Genomic DNA, 22,661 nt, shown 5'->3' on the forward strand with positions numbered 1-22,661 from the left:
GGAGACTGTGGACCTCTGTCTCTCAAAGGCTGCTTTCCAAAGTTCAGAGCTCAGCTCATGGCCCAGATGCAGCTCAAACGCCATGGTTTCCCCTGAGGACCTGCTGAGTCAGCCTGGAAGGAAGTAGTAAGAACTTGTGCTTAGTGGCCTGAAAACTGTGAGTCCCTTCTAATAGAGAATGTGCTCATAAAAAGATGTTTAACCTGCATGGGAGACGCCCTATTGTTTTGACCTTCACGACAATTGGGTGTAAAACTTTGAGTAAACACCTTCCTGACACCTATTACAGGGACTCCATGGGAGGTGCAGCCATTAATCAGAACAGCTGCGGGAGGTGAGGACTGCTGATGGAGCCCTGGAAAGATGACTTGGTCCCCTGCAGTTCTCTCTCTTTTTCTTCAAATTAAAACCCAAGGAAATTGAGAGGGGAAGAAACTCCATTTGGTTTTTGCCTGCTTGCTCAAAGAGAGGGCAGTTGCAACCTGCCTGAGCTAGAAGGAGGCAGGTTGGGTTGCTACTGCTGTTTGGGCTTTAGCTTCTTAGAGGGCAATGAAGAATTGAAGCCTTATGGTGTTAGGGCCAGGGTCAGGAGCTTTCCAATCGCACCAGCTTCTTCACCCCAGCAGATGGCCAGGAGAGATGAGGGGAGACCTCACACAGAGTGCATCAGGGAGAGGCCAACCTGAGCTGCAGAGATGAGAATGATGTGTTGGTGGGGTCTATGTTGCTGTGCAATGCTTGGGATTTTTTCTATAGTGACCCCAAACATGGAGCTATGCAAAAGAAAGGTGGAACAAAGGACTTTGAACACAGATCTTATATTTGAATCCTGGTTCTGCCTTTGAGGAAACTGATTTCCCCTCCGTGGATCCTGTTAGATGGCCTTCTTCCACTAATAACCATTCTTTGGAAAGGTCAGTGCTGGGAAATACTATGACAGAATTTTAAACTCCTTGACACCATGGTGAGTCTTTTCTTGTCCTAGGCCATTTTGAGACTGCAAGAGTTGAGCTCATGACATACTCTGGGTTAATGACCTAAGGGAAATAACATTAAAATCACCCACTGTGGATTAAAATAGTTCTCAAGTGAAAGAAAAATCATGAGTGCTTAGATTTTGTAAGCGGAGAAACGATTGCTACCATACCGAGGATTGAGTGAGATAGCATCAAACAGAGCAAAAAGTTGAGTCCAAAGGGGTAGAAATCATCTGTCACTCAAAAACTATCAAAAAGACCTTTCAGAAAGTGATTGCTGCTCTATATTCTCAGAGCACAGAATCTAGAAGTAAGTCTTGAGAACTACAGGATGTGTCCCCCAGTCAAAATGAATATTATTAATCATAATTATAATTACAATTATAATAAATAAGTTTTCTAGAGAGTCAGAATGGGGAGCCAGAGACACTCAGTCATTGATGGAGGGATGCTCACTCTGGTGGCAGTTTTAAAGTTGAGACAGCAAACTTCCCAGACTCTGTTATCAATAGTATTGCAAACCACAGAGTCTAAATAAAAAGAGAAAGATATGATACTTGTTGTGTAGTCTCACAATAAGAAAGGAAGCTGCTATCATAAAACAAAAATATAACATCACCATTTTACTGAAGTAGCACTATAGCACTGCCCTCCCATTGTTCATTGATTTGCTCGAGTGGGCCCCAGTAACATCTCTATTGTGAGACTTGTTACTGTTTTTGGCATATTGAGTATCTGAAGGACCCAAGCTTTTAGGATAGAAGGATAATTAACAAATACTATGTCTTCCAATCTATGACTTCTCATTAAGTGACCAATCGGGAAATTTTCTGAAGCCAAAGCTACTTGGCTTTTCTGAAATTCTTAGCTGAAAGCTATCTAATTACCATGCTGGTCATTTTGTTGATGTTGTCGTTTGTCCTTGTATTTGTAATTCAAAGCTTGAAAATGAAACACAATGTTTTCTAGTCATCAATCATACATATTTATATATCTGCATGCAATTGCCCATTCTTAGGCCCACTTTTGAAGGCATGTTTGTGTTTAGTTCTAGGTAAACTAGAATGGGCACAACCTCTATACTCCAGTCTTCAAAAACCTTTCTTTAACTCCCTGATACAGTGAAGCATCACAGACTTGACTGCCACATAAAAGCACTGAAGTGGTGAGGTTCAAAATAATGGGGTTTACAGAAATAGGAAGAAAGAGAAATTCTGGCAAGAACTATGTACAATACTGCATTAGTAACTAACAACTCTGTGATAAAAGTTTTGAGAACAGCATCCTTATTTTGTTGAAAGAAGAGGAACAGAGTGAGTTGGTTGTGCAGAGGTGAGTAAAATCAATCTGAGGTTTAAAGAAACACAAGTAGGGGGTCCCTAAAGGTTCACTGAGAGTTTGAAGATCCAATCTAGTCTCCATAAGTATGTCTTAATGAGCAAAGAAGGATTCAAAGCAAGTCTACCCAGGGGTTCAACTGAAGACCCAGGGAAGTTCAGGTGTCCTGAGAATATCCAAGATCTGATTATCTGATGGAGGTGATGGCTAGTAGGTAAATGCGAAGTCATGTAAGTAGTAACTGGCGAGCCAGGCTTATGCCTTCTTGACCAGTCAGTGGATTCATTTCAGGTCCTTTTTCCAGATGAAACGTGATAGAAAAGTTATGGGAATTATTCTTTTCTGGGAAACTAAGAATTTGACATTTTTTTTCCCTCTTTGCCTCGCTGGCTGACCTGTGGCCTCTCTTCACTTGTCTGTTTATAATTAAGGTCCCTGAGAACTCCTGCTCTCCAGCCCAGGCTTGCTAGTCTGCACATGCTGTGTCCAGCTGGGAGATGAATATGAACGACATGTAAAAAAAGTTCCCCTTATTGCTCATGCTTTCTCCAATGAGTCATCCTTCCATGCTCTTTTCCACACGCTTTTCCAATTCTCTGACTTTGGCCACCAAGAAACATGTCCATGATTAATCTCACATCAAAGTCACACCTAATTAATTAGACTCTAAAGGTTTGTAAGCCAAAGTCTATTTTCCATTTTTCCTTCTTTCTCATGGGAAGAGAAAGACCTGAACAGCTATGAAACAAATATTTTGGTAGCTCTACTGTAGTACTGTAACACTGTCCTCCTGTTGTTCATTGATTTGCTCGAGCGGGCACCAGTACTGTCTCCATTATGAGACTCACTGTTATTGTTTTTGGCCTATCGAATATGCCACAGGGAGCTTCCAAGGCTCTGCCGTGCAGATGGAATACTCTTGGTAGCTTGTCGGGCACCCCGAGAAGGACACAGAATCAAACTAATTTTGGCCGTGTGCAAGGCAAATGCCCTAAGTGCTGTGCTAAGTGCCACTCCCCTGTCATGAACTCTGATGAAAAAAATAAAACTTGGACTAGACCTGAGATATAAACACACTTTGCATGTGCACCCAACCCAGTTTCTACTTCTAGTGTTGTAAGTAGACCCACAGAGGTGTACCAGGAATAATCCCTGGTCAGTCAGATGAGCCCACTGCCAAGTGTGGTCCTAAAACCAAAAAAATAAAATAATGCTTAGAAATGCCATAGTACTTGTCAGAAAACTTTATAGGGCAACTTGTGTCTAACTCTGTCCCAGTAGATTTTCTCAGAAGTTGCAATAGCTATGCTTTCATCTACTTATTCCACTATTTAGATATCATATATCTATCATTTCAACCTTTTCCCTTGTTCTTTTGTTACTATTGTTGTTACTTTCTTTGAAAGCCCACATTATAAAAAGAAATGTAGTCCTAAAATGTCCTGGCATAAAGGCTTCAGATGTCTGCATTTCTGAAGGTTCATGGTAAAGTCAAATTTGAATTGACATTGTCTGTGTATTTATGCCTGAGAGAAGTTGTGAATCTTGCAAATGAGGCTGCATTCAGAGGAATTAACAGACCTTCTCAGCCTGGTCACCTGAAATGATGTGCCAGATTAAGAGCAAGTTCACTTGCTATCAAATAGTTTCCGCAAATATTTATATTCTAGATTGGAATTTGGATTCACAATTTTTTAATTCTCAGTAAATCTTACTTGCATTTCCTAGGGCAAAGGATAACTAAGTAATAATTTCCTTTGCTTTGGGCTGTGTGAAGTTTGTTTTACTTATGTCTATGTTTATTATATTTGTATATTATGAATTTTATCAACAAGTCTAAAATATTAACGTAACTCATCTTCTATAATGGGAAAGATCATCAACTCTCTTATGAGTAAAATAAAAACAAAAGGGCTGAGATGAAAGTTTAGAGTACACAATAATAGGGCTGAGAATTCTTTTTTCTTTTCTTTTCTTCCTTTTTTACTTTTATTTTTTTTTATTAGTGAAACACCATGAGGTGCAGTTATAGACTTACAAATTTTTGTGCTTGGGTTTCAGTTGTACAATGATCAAATATCCATCCTTCCACCAGCGCCCATCCTCCACCACTACAGGTTCCAGCATCCCTCCCACCTCCCATCCTCCCTATCCCACCCTGCCTCTGTGGCAGGACATTGCCTTTTGTTCTCTCTCTCCTTTTGGGTCCTGTGGTTTGCAAGAGAGGCATTGAGTGGCAATCATGTTTGGTCTATAGTCTACTTTCAGCATGCTTCTCCCACCCTGGGAGGATCCTCCCAACACCCTTTATTTGGTGCTCTCTTCTCTATCTGAGCTTCCTTTTCCCCTAGCACATGTGGCTGGTCTCCAAGTAATGGAGCAAAATTCCTGGTACTAATCTTGGCCACTCCTGGGTGTTAGTCTCCCATTTTGTTGCTTTATGTTCCCAAGATGAATGCAATCTTTCTGTATCTATCCCGCTCTTTCTGACTCATTTCGCTTAACATGATACTTTCCATGTAGTACCACTTGCATGTAAATTTCATGACTTCATCTTTTCTAACAGCTACATAGTACTCCACTGTGTAAATGTACCAAAGTTTCTTTAACCAATCATCTGTTCTTGGACACTCAGATTTTTTCCAGATTCTGGCTATTGTAAAGAGTGCTGCAGTGAACAAACAAGTGCAGATGTCACTTTGACTATACTTTTTTGCCTCTCTGAAATATATTTCCAGGAGTGGTAATGCTGGGTCAAATGGGATATAAAATTCTAATTTTTTGAGAATCATCCATACTGTTTTCCAAAAGGGTTGGACCAGTCGGCATTCCCACCAGCAGTGAAGGAGAGTCCCTTTCTCACCACATCCGCGCCAGCACAGGATGCTTTTGTTCTTTTAGATATGGGCCAGTCTCTGTGGTGTGAAGTGATATCTCATTGTTGTTTTGATCTGCATCTCCCTGATGATTAATGATGTAGAGCATTTTCTCATGTGCCTTTTTGACATTCAGATTTCTTCTTTGCGAAAGTTTCTGTTCATTTCCTCGTCCCATTTTTTGATGGGGTCAGTGTTTTCTTCTTGTGGAGTTCAACCAGTACCTTGTATATCCTTGATATCAACCGCTTGTCGGATGTGTATTTGGCAAATATCCTTTCCCATTCTGTAGGCTGTCTTTGTATTTTGGTCACTGTTTCTTTTGAGGTGCAGAAGCTTCTTAGTTTAAGATAGTCCCATTTCTCTATTTCTGTTTTCACTTGCTTGGCCAGTGGTGTGACATCTTTGAAGATAGCATTAACTTCACTATCATGGAGGGTTTTGCCAACTTTGTCTTCAGTGAACTTTATGGATTCCGGTCTGATGTTGAGGTCATTAATCCATTTTGATTTTACTTTTGTGCATGATGTTAGACAGAGATCTGAGCCCACTATTTTGCATGCAGTCGTCCAGTTTTGCCAGCACAATTTATTAAAGAGGCTTTCCCTGCTCCATTTCAGTTTTCTTGCCCCCTTATCGAAGATTAGATGATCATATGCTTGGGAGGAGATGTCAGTATATTCAACTCTGTTCCATTGGTCTGCAGCTCTGCCTTTGTTCCAGTACCATGCTGTTTTAATTATTGCTGCTTTGTAGCAGAGTTTGAAGTTAGGAAGGTTGATTCCTCCCATTTTCTTTTTCTCAAGAATTGCTTTAGGTATTCGTGGGGGCTTATTGTTCCATATAAATTTCAGGAGTGTTTGCTCCATTTCTTTGAAGAATGTCATGGGTATCCTTATAGGGATCACATTGAATTTGTACAGTGCTTTGGGAAATATTGCCATTTTGACAATGTTAATCCTCCCCATCCATGAGCAGGGGATTTTTTCCATTTCCTCATGTCCTCTTTTATTTCCTGAAGTAGCTTTTTGTAGTTTTCTTTGTACAGGTCCTTTACTTCCTTAGTTAACCTGATTCCCAGGTACTTGATTTTTTAGGGCACAATTGTGAATAGGATTGTTTTCTTCATGTCACTTTCTTCTCTTTCACTATTTGCGTATAGGAAAGCCATGGTTTTTTGGGTATTGATTTTATAGCCTAGGGCTGAGAATTCTTATTGTCATTAAAGAGTCAATGATAAGCCATTCAGTGGATATGATAAATGCAAGCCCTTTTCTAAAATCTTTATGAATACATTTTGACATAAAGACATCTTAAAATGGACAAGGTTATTATCGATAGTTTTAATCATTGATCTTTCCTAAAACGTGACTGATTTTGTTTGTGCATTTTAAACTAATTTATTTTTTAATTTTGTTTTGCTTCGCGGTGACATTTGTGATGCTTAGGGCTTACTCCTGTCACTGTCCTTAGGCATCACCCCTAACTGGGCTTAGGGGCATATATGTGGTGCCAGGGACTGAACCCAGATTGGCTGTGAGCAAGACAACAATCTCTAAAGCCCCACAGCCTAATTGTAATGGGAAAATAATGTGACTAGAGCTGGTGCGTTTCTTTATACATTTAGAAATAAACTTAGGAAAAAAATTGGGGGTTTTCGGGCTGCACCCAGTTATACTAAGGGGTCATTTCTGGTTCTGCACTGAGAAGTTACTCCTGTTAGTGCTTGGGAACCATATGAACAGCTGAGAATCAAACCCGTTTTAGCCTTGTGCAGGGCAAATGTCCTATCCACTGTTCTATCACTCTGGACCTTGAAATATACTTTTAGGTCTTTAATCTTTTATATTATTTAGATTTTTTTTCTTCTCCATATTATGAAAAAGCATTTAGGAAATGATAATATTCAGAAAATGAAGATTAATTTTAACGATTTTAGAGAAAAATAGAGATATAAAATTTAACAAACAAAATTTTAATATAATATAATTTGTGCATGCCTATTACTTGTTATTACAGTAATTTTGGAATCCATAAGTACTTGTAGTTAAGGGAGAAAATATTAAGGGTATCTTTGGAATAAAAATGTCTTGTCTTCAAAGAAAGTACATTAAAATTCATTTAGAATATTCCAAATTTTTTATAAAAATAGAATTAGTAATAAACATGAATTTGTAGTATGTATATATACATATACACATATATAATAACTTTGCAATGTTGCACTTAAAGTAGAGTGTCTATTTAAACACATAAATAACATTAACTACATCATAGTAGACCTTCATAAAGCAAGGTTTTCATTTTCACCTGAGGAATGAATTTAAACATAGTAATACTGAGTTCTTGGGCTGGAGTGATATCACAGCGGGTAGGGCATTTGCCTTGCATGCAGCCAACATGGCCCACCCGGGTTCGATTCCTCCGCCCCTCTCGGAGAGCCCAGCAAGCTACTGAGAGTATCTGGCCCACATGGCAAAGCCTGGCAAGCTACCCGTGATGTATTCGATATGCCAAAGACAGTAACAAGTCTCACGATGTTACTGGTCCTGCTCGAGCAAATCGATGAACAAGGGTAGGATAGTGACAGTGACAATACTGAGTTCTTAGGAGTTCCATTTACAGGGAGTACTGTTTATAATCTTTCAGCTAATAGAGCAATGAACGTTCTGAGCAGTGATATAGAATAAAGAGAGGTGAGATTGTTAGGCTGAATTTTGTTTCATGCATTTGTGCATGCTTTATAATTACAAAGACAAAAAAGCATGTATGTTGTACACATTGTTGATTTAAAAATTCATTCCCAAAGTGTTTGAAAATTGCAGAATTGATCTTCTTAATTATACAGTTAACTCCTAATTGCTAGGCATCCTGGTCATAACTCACTCCTAATCTCTGACAACAAGTCATTGAGTTTGTTGCATGCTTTAGTAATGTTGAATAATAACAAGAAAAGAGTAAGGTTTATGATACTCATCAGAAAGAGGTCCGATCTAGGAAGTGAATACATCATTTTAATCAAAAGACTCTTAAATACCTGTTTTTAAAAAATTTGGAAGGATCTTTAATTCAAATTTTGTTAGAAATGCCACAATCTAATTTTAAATGACAATATGTGATATGAAAATTAGAATGATATTCAACTTATTGAAGATTAGACTTCACAAAACTTTATTCTAAAAATCACAAATTTCATCCAGTGAAATCCCACTGTTAAAATTGTAATGAAATGGCCCCAAGGAATTGATTAAACCTAGAACTAACTGTGCACTAGGGCTTGCTCTTTTTCCAGAAACTCACCGTACTCTCTGCTTTCCAAGTCAAAATAACCAGCTATATTTATTCAATAATCAGCTACATTAAAGCTGTCCTTATGATAGTTTTTTATTCTGTCTATAACATTTGCTCAAAATTTAAAATACATATGATTTATTAATTTTGTTTCTGTTGTATCTAATGATAATGATTTTTATTAACTGTAACTGTTTTCAGATCTGAGCCATCCTTAATTATTTGCCTCGGTATTTCCTTAAAATTATGCCTGAATTGTCTACCACCAAGTAAGCGGTCTGGCATTTCCCCCTGCAGTCTGTCTACTCTTCCCTTTCATTCTGGTCTTTATCAGGGTCGCTTCTCTCCTGGCATAAAACTCTGGCAAATCACAGAACAGGAATGCTTATTGTTAATCATGTTATTGTTCCTAAACTGCATCCTGAGGATCATTCAAGGCTACAAAAATTCAAGGGTTTCATTAGTTATTGATTTCTTATAATCACAGTATGTAAGTTTAGACTGAAGTTCCTCTTTTTATAGCTCTTCTCTTAATGGTGGCAAAATATGGATCACATCTGAGTTACCATCATAGCCATCTTAAAGTGAGCAGTTCAGGTCAGTAAGCATGTTTACATTGCTGTGCTACCATTTCATTACCAGGACATAGCTGCTCATCTCTTCTCAGTTTACAAAATCAAACATTACCTATTGGACACAAACTCCCCACAGCTCCTTCTCTCAGTCCCTGGAAAGCTCTATTCACTTTCTTCCTTTTCATTATGCTTTGGCACTCTGATCTGTAGTCCACAGTAGAAAGTCTTTCTAAAAGAAGAATGCATAAAGTTGTTACACAAGTGTGACCCCAAGAACAAAAGTAAAGCCCAGCTTCGTGATTAATTTAGATCACCAGCTCTGAGGTTACATACAGCAAGTATCCTTTATTTGCCTTTATTTTTCCTAGAAGTCATTTAATCCTCCCTTACTTCATACCAGCCCATTCCATCCACTCTTACCCTCCATCCACTTACCAAAAACATATAACACAAGAAAGGTAAGAATGTTTTATACATACAGACTATTTTTTTCTTCTTGCAGTATTATGTTTCTGCGGAATCACAGTCTGTTTAGAAAACCATTTTCTGCTTTACTTACTAAAAATCATTTCACAGATGAAAACATTTTTATTAATTTCATATAACTAGATTTGTCACAATTATATGATCCTCTGATCATCGATTCTATTTATGGAAATTAATATTAAGTGCTATGTGCCATATAAACTGAATATGTATTCTTTTTATTTTGCTAACAATTGATAAAAAACATTTGGATTAGACATATAAAAATAAACAGAAATAGTTGATAAAAATGAATATACATGTATTGATGCTACTTATGTTTTTGCTTATTATTAGTCTATGATTTCAAGCGTAACAGTACTTATTATTTCTAAAATTATCTTACTAAATTATTATTACTACAAAAATAATATATTTATATATTCTGTCTCTGTGAAGTTGAATAGGTCATAGTGGTTCTGACCAATATAATAGAAACAAAATTCAGCATAAAATATTGATAAAACAGGTTGCTATATTAGGGGTGAATTCAAAATGTAGACTTGGAAGCTTATTTTTGTGCCATATAGAGATTCATATCATTCAAATGATAATCTGTTTAACAGTATATGAGATAATGTCCTCATTTCAGATCATAAATAATAAAGGAATGTGTACTCCCTAAAAAGTTTGCAGATAAAAATTAAAGAGTTAAAACAATAAAAGTATAGTATTGTACTGTCTTAACCATTTTCTCTATTCTGCTTTAAATTCACATCATTTTTGTACCAAATTCATGTCAAGCTTTCACATTCCTGGTAGTTAAGATGACATCACCATATACTCAGAGTTGTAATATTATACATATTCCTTTACTTTCTTTTAGGAGAAGTTTTCAGAAAATTTTTATTTGAAGATAATTTGGTGAAGCTGCATTTACCTGCCTGGTTTGGTATAAAATAATTAAGTTTTTATATGACTGTATTGGTGTCTATGTTTACTTACTTTACTCAAGGCTATTAAATTCAAATAACTTAAACAAACGTCAGTAATATTCTAGGAGATATATTTGGAAAATATCACTATTGTGTTCAAAGTTTTAAATAAATAATATTTATGTTTCATCATCAGATATAGTTTCTGAATTTACTTACCTGTCTGTTTTTTTTAATTATGCAAACAGTCTTTCATTATTTCTTATATTAGGTTCAAATTTAATGGTACCACTAGTATTTTGTTGGTTTAACAGTTTTATACAGCTAAAATGAAAAATAAGTAAATAAGTGAAATAAAACATCTACTTTTCTCTTAACAATTTGGTGCCTGTTTCTCCAATAACAAATCATTTTGCTAACAACCAGTCTCATTTCATTCAAAGCAGAAATATGTAAAACAATTTTAAAAGGTTATACTTATGGTTGTGCTATGTTTATATAAAATACAATAAAAAATTAACTCAAAACACTGATAAAAAACATGCATAGCATTAAAGTCAAGCAATGTTTCTTGCCATAAAATGATAACCTCAAAACACCTTCCTTAGTTCGTAAGGATGGCTGCAATTGAGGCTGTATTGGACTTGTCAACGGTTAAGAAACATCTTTATCTTGTTGAGGAAGAATAGAATATTTTTGAAAATAAAATTTAATTTTGCCAACCAAAATCAGATAAAGGTTCCAAGTATTTTATTCATAATTTTCTACTTATGTTTATTGACCTTTTTCACTGAATTTTTCTAAGAGCTCCACATTGGAATGTCAAAAACAGTGCTGGCAGAAATGAAAGTATCCTCATTATGCTAATTTAGGTTCCACTGATAGACATGTTCTGTTTTATAAATTACATCCTCTTGTCAGAAGTCAAAATGTATTTAAATAACTTCATGGAAATTGTCACCAGGATTTAAAATTGTATGCCTTGTATGCCATTGTTGATTTAATCTAGGGACTTAAAAATGGACATATATTTATTTTTAAATGTGTGCGTGATTATTTTGTCATGAGTGTTACCTAATGAAACCTAGCTTCAAGTGTAATTTTCAAGTATATTTTGATAAAGTTTTGCATTTTATAAATATATTTAAATTTTCAGATTTAATAAGATATGCTAAATAGTACTAGTTGCTGTATATTTTAGTGCCAACAAGTTTGTTTCCGATATTCTTGGAATTTTCCTAAAGGGTAAAATAAATATACATGCTTGCAAAAATTATTAAAACATCAGAAATTAAAATGAAAAGGGATTTGATTTATGAAAATTGTTTCCTATTCACAAGAAAAAAAAACATTTTCACTTGCATTCACATGTTACATATTGAAAAACAAAATGTGGTCTCACTGAAATTGAGAATATTTACAAATATTTAAATATTTAATAATTTATTTTTAATGTGAGATTAGAATATCTAATAATTTTATAATGTACTACTTAAACTATCAAAAGAAATCTGGCAAAAATTGAAGGTACACACTGACATAATCATTTTATTAGAGAAAAAATGTATTATATTTCCTTTTCAACAATTCCTGAGAAAAGATTAAATTTCAATTTCTTTTTCTTAAAAAATATGTCCTACATAGGGCAGTTGTGTTTGGTGCCCATTTGATTTTACTTTTTAGAATGACCAGTGCTGCTGTTAGAGTAATCTTTGATGTTACAGAAAAGTGAAAAAATCAAAGTGAAGAGCTAAATCTGTTCGTTTTTCAAACATATTAGTCTTGTCATGATAATACATAAAAATCAATCCTTGAAATTTTTTCCAGAGCCCTTTCTCCCTTCTTTAGTCCAAAATATGAAACCACTTAGGAGGATAAAGCAATGTAAATGCCTTTACAAAAATATTCTAAGTTATGTTTTGGGTAAATACATTTCAAAATGGCCCAAGTAGAGATGAGGCTTGTGGTCAGAAATGATAATCTGTTTGTGTAACCACTGGGACTGATCACATGGGAGATGGGTCAAGTTTATGTGTGTGGCAGACTGAGAAAGTCTAGTAAGGCTTCTTTTTCTTTCCTTCTTTCTCTCTCTCTTTCTCTCTTTCTTTCTCCCTTTCTCTCTCTTTCTTTCTTTCTTTCTTTCTTTCTTTCTTTCTTTCTTTCTTTCTTTCTTTCTTTCTTTCTTTTTCTCTCTCTCTTTTCTTTTTTCTTTTTCTCTTTATCCCTCTTTCTTTCTTTCTCTCTCTCTCTTTCTTTCTTTCTTTCCTTCCTTCCTTCTTTCTTTCTTTCTTTCTTTCTTTCTTTCTTTCTTTCTTTCTTTTTTTTCTAAACAATTCAACTGAGTTTCAAACCCCTGACAGTTACAAATACAAATTGCACCAGCCCCCAAAAAATTGTTGGGGCTAATTTTAATATTAATGAATTCTTTACAACCTCAGTTCAGCGGTTTCGATTAAGCTTTAATTAGTAGCCAGAGGGGAATCCAAAACAAAAATAAGGAGTTGAATTGCTAATTAAGTTAGTTTGATGAGGTGGAGTTTTAGTAAAAGACTGGTTGTTGTTAGCTATGCAAGTTCTGACAAGCTAAAAATACTAAAGATTATCATTATTGTAACTAACATTCTACATTATCACCAGCTTTCTACACTGAGCAGACAGTTCATTAGAGTCCAATGCTTTTTTGTCTGTCAGACCTAGAATTAATACCTTGTTAATCAGAAAGCAGTGGGTAAGGACAGGAGCCCAAGACAAGGCCGGGGAACTTCAACTTTGGTTATAAATTAACTATTTACTACTCCTAATTCAACAGTTACCCACAAGCAGGATTCTTTTTCGTCATTTCCTAAGGTTTCCACAAAAATATTTATTAGAAACTGATGTTTCAAAGGAAATCACTATGCTTCTTGTTGATGGTGATTATATTTTTCTCTAATATTCAGACCTTGCACAACTTCTAAGATTATATAATTTCCTAATGAACTTGAAATTTAAAGAACTGAAAATGAGAGCATACCTATCACACCAACATAAAATATACCTTGCTCAAGTCCTCGACATTTTTTTAATTATTTGATTCCTCTCATTAATAGCTTTAATTTTTTAACTTAAAGCATTGTAATTACAAAACTAGAAATTAACCCCTTACTATAACAATTTCTCCTGCAATGAGAATGCTTTCCTTGTACCCTAAAGTCTGCTAATTATCCTCTCGAAAGCTCTCTGGTAATGGGGATTCACCCAGACTGCACAAGAAGAATGCGAACCATCTTTTTTCAGGATACTGGAGAATGTAATTTGATTTCTCCATACTCCAATGTCTTCTGTAATTTGTATTTTATCCTTTGCTTAAGGTTTCAAAGCCTACAAACCCAATAAGTTAGGGATAAGACAAGACAGAAAAATAAATGATATTGTTTCTGAGGTATTAAATATAAGCTTGGCCATCAGAGCTGCAAGGCACTCGCGAATCGTAATCAGGTACTTTGATTTAACACTGTTTTGTTTTATAATAAGGTGGTTGCCATATGTTGGAAAACCTATCTGCCTGTATCTGAGGGGCTCCATACCTCTGTAACAAATCCAAAAACTCATTTTATAATACCTTAAATCTACCCATTGTAATGTAGTTCCATAAGTGTAAATCCACATCAAACTTTGCTCATGAATGTGGCTGGAAGATTACCTATATTATCATTGAAAACCAAAGGGAAGCAGCAAATTAGAATGCAGTGGATCTAGCAAAAATAACTTTCAGTAAATCTTTTTTTAATGCATAGTTTACAATTTTCTTTTGCTCAGCATGAAACTGATTAAGATCCCCCTTCTAAAGAATATTTTCCCCCTTACAAAGAGCCATTGTTTAATATAGTTACATCCCCCAATACTTGACAAATCAGAATTTCAATGCTGCAAATGTGATGCTTGTTTAACAGCAGAAGAGAGTATTAATAATTTATCTATTTGAATGTAGAATAGGTTTCAATTATAGTATTTCACATGGTGCCACAACTGAATACACATTCTCTTTGAGTTTGAAAGAAATCTTCAGTATAATCTGCTGGAGGAAAAAAAATTAACTATTTTCATTGATTGTCACTTTAAAGTTACAATTTGAATGATGAAGTATTAACAGTTAAAATATATACAAATAATAAACAGAAAGAAGACAAAGAAAACATTTCTATCAGTCAACTCTTTGGATTCTAAGTACAATGCTGGACACCTACAAAATGAGGGTGGGAATCAATCTCTAGTATTTTATTTAAAAGAGTGACTTCGTACATGCTGTAAAAAATGAGAGTCATGGCATAAGCTCAAAATAACTAGAACATTAAAATTCAAATTTAAATATCTAGCACTAATTTGTGACTGTTTCTGAGATGTCCATTCAATGATTTCCTTTAACTAAAATAAACTTAGCATATCAACAAACAAAAAATCCAGGTTTTCAGTTGAAATTTTAAATGTATTTTAAAAAGTATTGAGGGTCTTTACCAGTAAATTATTTTCAATCTCACTATAGAAAAAAACCTGAAAAACAAAAACTAAATTTAAAAGTAGAAATGGATGTCATTTTATTTCTTGCTTGCAAGATATTTCTAAAATCTTATTAGAGTTTAGATATTGAGATATCAATGGAAGTCTCTTTAAATTTTCTTCCTTCAACTTTGAAGAATACCCCTTACTTCAGACTCACAAATTAGGACGTCATCCCAGAGCAGATAAATTCTTAGAAATGGATAGAGTCCAGAATGTTATAGAATTTCATTGTGACACTTTAAATATTTTCTTTCATCTTGTTAAATTTCATCATTTTCACTTATACATAGGACAAATAACTTTGAAAATGTTTCATCCACAAAGAAAACAATCCAGCATCTCCTGACACAGCATTCGAAAGAAAGTAGTGCTCTTGTGCTGAAAACTGTGCTTCTCTCCATCCGTGCTGGGTCCATAGTTTTCTTGCAGCAGATTGCAAACTCCTATTAGCATCATCCCCAAATCCATTAATTACCCAGACTGAACTGGACGAGGTGGATTAACTTTTAAGAAATGTCTTCACATGATCAGTTTTTATGCTTCTTAAACCAAAAGATCACTGTAGCACTGTAGCACTGTCCTCCTGCTGTTCCCCGATTTGCTCGAATGGGCACCAGTAACGTCTCCATTGTGAGAATTGTTAACTGTTTTTGGCATGTTGAATATGGTAGCTTGCCAGGCTCTGCCGTGTAGGCGGGATACTCTGTAGCTTGCAAGGCCCTCTGAGAGGGACACAGGAATTGAACCTGCGTGCTGTCACTCCAGCCCCCAAATTAGAAACTTTTTAATTATATTGGAATCATTAATGTTTTTATAAGAACTTTTTTAAGGTGAGGAAAATTAGCACCTGTCTTCAATCTATAGCTTAGTTATGCCATTCTAAAAGAAGCAACTCTTCCTATGCCTGTGATACTATCGTTTTAGGTTTCCAGAATAGAAGACCTTCATTGTTTTGATCCCAAGGAAAATAAACTCATGAGTACTTAAAAATGAGCACCACAAAAATAATAGAGCTTCTTGGTGCTTGCTTTTAATATTTAATTAATATGTTCTAAAGTAAATAAGACAGCATCAGCATACGAATGTATCCTCTAATATAATCACCTTTCCTAAAACAGGTTAAATTTTTAGCCAAGTAAGTGTGGTTCAAATGGTGGTTACTATATCCAATGGCATGTTTAGAGAGATTTTAACATTCTCACCTCAGAAGTTCATTTGGTCCATAGCATGACAATCAATAACATTACTATCATATCAAGTTTTAAATTTACATGTACCTGCATTTGAGCACCCCCACAAGCTAGGTTGTGGGAGAACATTAGAGGACTTTCCAGATGAAATGAAAAATAATAGTCTGGATCTAGATAATGTAAAACAAAAAGCTTTTCCTCTCCAATCCTTGCCTCTCTTGGCCATTTAACTCTTTGGACAGATTTAAGCTCTGCCCTCAGCCTTGAGAGGGAAAGTGGCTTCTCCCTTCCTCCTTTCTGGAAAGGACTCAGAGCAGTTGTATTTTTCCCAGATAGCAGAGACTGCTCTGAAAATTCAGTGACATTGCCTATTCATAGAGGGAAACTCAAGAAGTAGCTCTCATCAAAACATGAGGGGAGGAGATAAGCAGAAACCTATTCAAAGAAGACACACAGATGGTCACAAGGTTTATGAAAAAATGCTCTGCATCACTTATCATCAGGGAAATGGGAATCAAAATGACACAGATTATTTCACACCAATAAGACTAGAACATATCACAAAGGACAAAAACAGCCAGTGTTGGCAGGAAAGTGTACAAAATGAGACCCTCATCCACTGCTGGTGGGAATGTTCACAATCTTTACCTTTTTGAAAATGATATAGATATATCTCAAAACACTAGGCATTGAGCTATGTTATGGTCCAGCAATTCCACTTCTGGGGATCTACCTCAAGGGCCCAAAAGCTCCATCTGGAGAAAACACTTGAACTCAATAGAAGCATTCTACACAATAGATAAATCTGGAAATAATTCACATGTCCAAGAATAGATAACTGAATAAACTATGGTACATAAATGCAATGAAATACTATTTGGCTGAAAGAAAAGATGAAATCATACAATTTGCTGCTACATGTTGGATCTGGAGCATATACTGCTGAGTGAAGTTAGTGAGAAGGAGAGAATTAGACACAGAATGATCTTTCAGTTGCAGGATATAAAAAATCACATTAGTTAAATAACAAATGCCCAAAGTCAACAGAAACAAGGAACTGTTCTTCAGTAGAAATCTATCACAGGGATGGAATGGGGTGAGATAGGAAGGGGGAGAAGAGGTTGGGTTGCGGACCCTGAGACTATGGTGGAAGGAAATGGTAGGGAATTTGGTGCTAGGATGGTTTATGTATGTTTCATTTACAAATAATTGTTTTGTAATACTTAATGTCTATATGAAATATTTTTTACAATGTATCTCTCATTTCTGGGCTGGAGCAATAGCACAGCAGTAGGGCGTTTGCCTTGCACGCAGCCAACATGGCTGACCCGAGTTTGATTCCTCTGCCCCTCTCAGAGAGCCCGGCAAGCTACCGAGAGTATGTCGCCCGCACGGCAAAGCCTGGCAAGATACCCGTGATGTACTTAATATTCAAACACAGTAACAAGTCTCATGATGGCAAAGTTACTGGTTCCGCTCAAGCAAATCGATAAACAACAGGAAGGACTGTGACCGTGATCTCTCATTTCTAGATTCATTTATATAATGCTCACTTTCTGCTTTATTTAGAATATTGATGCTCAGCACTTGCCTACCTTTTGCCTTCAGCCTACCCTCTCTGACTACTTTCTGGCACCCCTTGGCTCTTGTCTTTTGCCATTCTCCATGCCTTAATCCTAGTCAGCAATGTTCAATAGAACAAAGATAAATAAAGAGGACAAGGAGGGATGATTGCTAACATTTTCACCAGTAATTTCACAACCTAATTAAATCACTAATATAGTTCAGAAGATAAAGAGATTGGCTCAGTGTCATTGTGTCATAGGACTGCAAAGTATGGAGGAAAGAGGATATAGAGTCAGGAACCCTGTGAAAACAAAAGATGTCTCCCTAACATTTCTGAGCATGAGCAAAGACTTTCTTCTGCAACTGAATTTAATATTCAACAGTTTGTATAGAAACACTATTCTTATCAATCTTGGCCTTTCAGTTAATTGCATAAGCCAATTAACTGAAAACTTGAGGCAACCCACACCACATGCTATAAAACCATGTGAAAACAATAGATTAGAAGATCTCCAAAGTCCAATGTGAGTTTGTTGTTGTTCTTTAACTGATTCTATTTGAAAGACTCTTCTGGGTATGATCAAATTATTGGAAACATGAATACACTCATTCCTAAAGAATAAGCTAAATGTGTGCTCATCGTGACCTCTAGAGAAGTCTATAATTTTGGCTGATATAAGATAAGTCATTCTTTCTAGAACCAAAATTATAAGTATGCTTCCTGAAAAATGATATTTTACTATTATTATGGAATCAATCCCAAATCACCTAATAATTTGGAAGAAGTTTTTGTCTCTATGGCTTGCCAAGCTAAAGAACTGAATACAATGTCAAATCATACTAAGTTCTCTTGAAGGAAGACATCACTGTCACAAAATAGGGGGCATAAGTAATCCAATAATGGTTCAATTCACTGGTCACACTGACAGAGTTATTGACATAATTGACCAGAGAAAGACAGAATTGACCTGAGAAAGACAAAAAGGATTGTTCTTTTGTCCTTTTCTACAAACTATCAGAACCTATTACAGCAAGTTAAGGTCCAACATGATCCTTATTCAGAGATAATTAGCTAGCGGTCTTGTGGCCAGGGGATTAATAATTGATGTGCAAGTTCAAAGCAGAACTCACTGCGATGTAAGGTGCTAAGGGTGAGGTCCTGAATTTGTCTATGGAGGTTATGACCTTTGCTGAAGTCTACAATATGCACAGGAAATGCAGTGTTCTTATCAGCTGTGATATGATAACTAACTAGAACCAAATAATTTCAATTCCCTGTCACCATGAAAAAACAACAGCAACAAAAGAATGTCATTAGTAATAAACTGACTTCATTAGAATGTTTCACATAATAAGATCAGCCCAGAATGTGTCAATAATTGGCAAAGGTTTACCTTCATTAATTAGCACCTTTATATGAATACAAACTTGTTATCCCTTTGTATTATAGGTGAAAAATTACCAGTAAAGTAAGGCATGACATTTTTGTTTATTGTTTTCTGCACCCTTATAACATATTTAAGAGATTGTTATAAAGTCATTTTAAATATCTCTATTTCAAAAAATATTTTCTGGAGAAAAGTATGTGGCATTTTAATAGTTAATGCCTGGAATAACCCTTAAGGAAGGAATTAGACTATTTTTCCCCATGCTAATGTTATAAATTTAAACTCTGCTTTTCTCTCTCACCTGTCTTTTTAGAAACAAAGCAATAAATGTTAGTCTAGTAACAATGTGTCATTCAGGCTGTTTTTCACCAGAATTACTCTACAAGACTAAAGTAAAACACTAGTTCTCTCCAGGAGGAAATGTCAGAAGAAAAATTGGCAAATAAAATACTGTGCCCCAAACTTGAGTGCTCTTTTTCAAAAATCACCACAAGTGAGCAGTTTATGATAAAGGTTAATAGACACACAAATATGATTTTCCTGAGAGCTGCCTCTAAGCTAATATTCATTTAAAATATAGTCAAATTATATTTCTACATTCTCATCTGTTCTAACATAATATATATTTTTTCATTATACATGAAATTTGAATAAATAGGTATTCTTTACCTGGAATGACTATCCAGGATTCAGTGAAAAGGAGAAATGGGAATTAAGTTTATCTGTTTCAACTTAAACAGGAGAAAGCAGCGTTGCTTGCAGAAAAGTAAAATTTGACATTAACTGTATCCACGAGAAAGGCATAGAAACAGATGAATTATGTGAATATTCAAGTTGCTTCTCCTAAATTGTTTTTTCTAAGTTTCAGGTTGTTATCTTGTTTATATATAGAATCCAGCAAGGTCCCATGTGTTTGTATTTTAAATACTCATTAGATTCACAATTGCTTTGGTAGTGTTACTGCTGTTTTATTATATAAGAACTGTAATGCATTTGCTATCCTTCGCTATTCACTGCGTTAATGCCAAGAATCCTTGTCAGCTTTTTAAAAATATTGGCCAAGCCCTTGTACTCTCCACACCACAAAACTCCTACAGACACACATGGAGAAAGGGAAACTGAGCTCCACTAAACTTTTCATCTTAACAGTTCTGGTTATCTCCAAAGGCCAGGAGGCAAATTAAAGTCCTATACCACTGCCTTGACTCAGCCCAAGGAGTCTGGTGGCACTGTGCCACTTTGAGAGCTTCCTACATATGAGTTACGGGGTTTCACCCATGAGAAGAGGTTAGGTACTCCTGTACTTGAGAAGTAAGACTGGATGTTTGCATGTCCAAATGAGTGGAGAAATTTTCACATCAAGAGCAAGAATCCCATAGCTCAGAAATTTTCCCAAGAGCTTCCCATTCATCCAATTAAAATGCACAGCAAATATCCACAATATATTTGAAAAGCATTTTCATTTCGTAGGGAATATCTACTCAGCTAAAGGAAGGTCAGTGCACTCACATAACAGTTGGAGACCATTTATTGATGACCATCTGCGTACATGGGATCTATGACATTTCACTCTCTGCTCCCCACAACCCCTCTTTCTAAACACCTTACTCTTCAAATTCTATGGGGTGATATTCACATAAAGGTCTCTGGCAATCGCAACTGTCTCATTCATTTTGTATTTTCTATGTTTATATTTTTATGTTCATTATCCACCTCTAAGTGAACATAGGAACCCCCATACATTACACACATTAGTCATGATTCATGTTAAAGTTAATAGTTTCAAAAAGACTTAATGACTCAACTCAGATAAAGAGTTACCCAAGATAGTAAATTTCCCTTCAATTTTTAGAAACATAACTGTCACTGTCCTCCCGTTGTTCATCGATTTGCTCGAGCAGGCCCAGTAACGTCTCCATTGGCGACATTGTTGTTACTGTGTTTGGGATATCGAATACATCACGGGTAGCTTGCCAGGCTCTGCAGAGCGGGCGGTATACTCTCGGTAGCTTGCTGGGCTCTCCGAGAGGGGCGGAGGAATCGAACTCGGGTCAGCCATGTTGGCTGCGTGCAAGGCAAATGCCTTACCGCTGTGCTATCGCTCCAGCCTGGCAATAGCACAGTGGTAGGGCGTTTGCCTTGAACACCGCCAACCCAGGTTCGATTCCCAGCATCCCATATGGTCCCCTGAGCACTGCCAGGAGTAATTCCTGAGTGCAGAGCCAGGAGTGACCTCTGAGCATTGCTAGGTGTGACCCAAAAAGAAACAAACAAACAAACAAAAAAAAAAACAAAAAAAGAAATCTTGTGAAGCAAAGAAACATAACTATTTTCTTTTATCCTTCATTACCTGCAATGACCTTAAGTAGACATAAGTTTGGTTAAGTCAATTCCCCAAATGTGTCCATTGCATGAATTAATTTGTGTACTTCGCTATTGAATTCGTTTCTAAAATGCATATGCTTTAAGTGATGATGTTTATTGTTACCAAAAAATGAAGCACACAGTAAAATGTCATTTTCATAAGACATGTACATTTGATGACACCAAATATTTTTGGGATAAAGGCAAATGTTACCTGGAAGAATTATTGGCATATTGCTTGCCTTGTAAGCTTTAAGAAGCCAGAGCAATAATACTGTGGCAGGTAAGTCACTTGTCTTTCATGTGGTCTGTCTTGACCCTGTCAGGACACACAGTCTCTGTACTCTATCATGGGTCAGTCCTGAGCACAGAGTCAGAAATAACAGTTGAGCACCACCAGGTATGGAACCAAGCCTTTATCCACAAGGAAAATTCTATGCTTTAAAATTCACAAGTGGGAAGTAGTATTCATCTAGCATTTAAAGTACTCAATTAAACTAAAATTTTATAAATATGTATTGTATGCTAATCACGATCATGACCATCCTGTTGTTCGATTGCCTCTAGCAGGCCCCAGTAACGTCTCCTTTGTCCTAGCCCTGAGATTTGTATGATTTGTATGTAATGAGAATTGTATGCTAATAAATTATGAAAATTAAAATAAAAGTAAACAAAAACTTTTAATATGGTTGTTGGGATAAATATTTAAGAGACCATAAAACTGTAAATTTTCCCAAGAAATAAAATAAAATATATTTTAATATAATTGATATTTGTTCTTGTCAACATTCAGAATTTACAAAAACAATAATTCATAAAAATCTGAAAACTTACCATTTTGAGATTTATTCATGTTTACTGTAAAAATCACAACACTCTATTAAAACATCATTGAATTATTTTGTCTTTTGCATAAATGTATATACTGCCAATGAAAAGTATATTGAAAATAATTATAAAATGTTTATAATATCAATGAACTAATAAAATGGATTAAAAATTTAATTTGGGCAAAATATTTTTCCAGGTACTGAAACATCTGGGACATCCCAGAGTAGGGGCAAGGTCCTGGGCTGGCCTTCCCAAAATAAAACCCTGGCGGCTGCTTGCTCCCACACTCCAAAATCACTGTCATGTCCCTGGCCAGACTCCACTAT

This window comes from Sorex fumeus, unplaced genomic scaffold (genome assembly GCF_029834395.1).
Source record: "Sorex fumeus unplaced genomic scaffold, SorFum_2.1 ptg000006l, whole genome shotgun sequence".
Taxonomy (NCBI): domain Eukaryota; kingdom Metazoa; phylum Chordata; class Mammalia; order Eulipotyphla; family Soricidae; genus Sorex; species Sorex fumeus.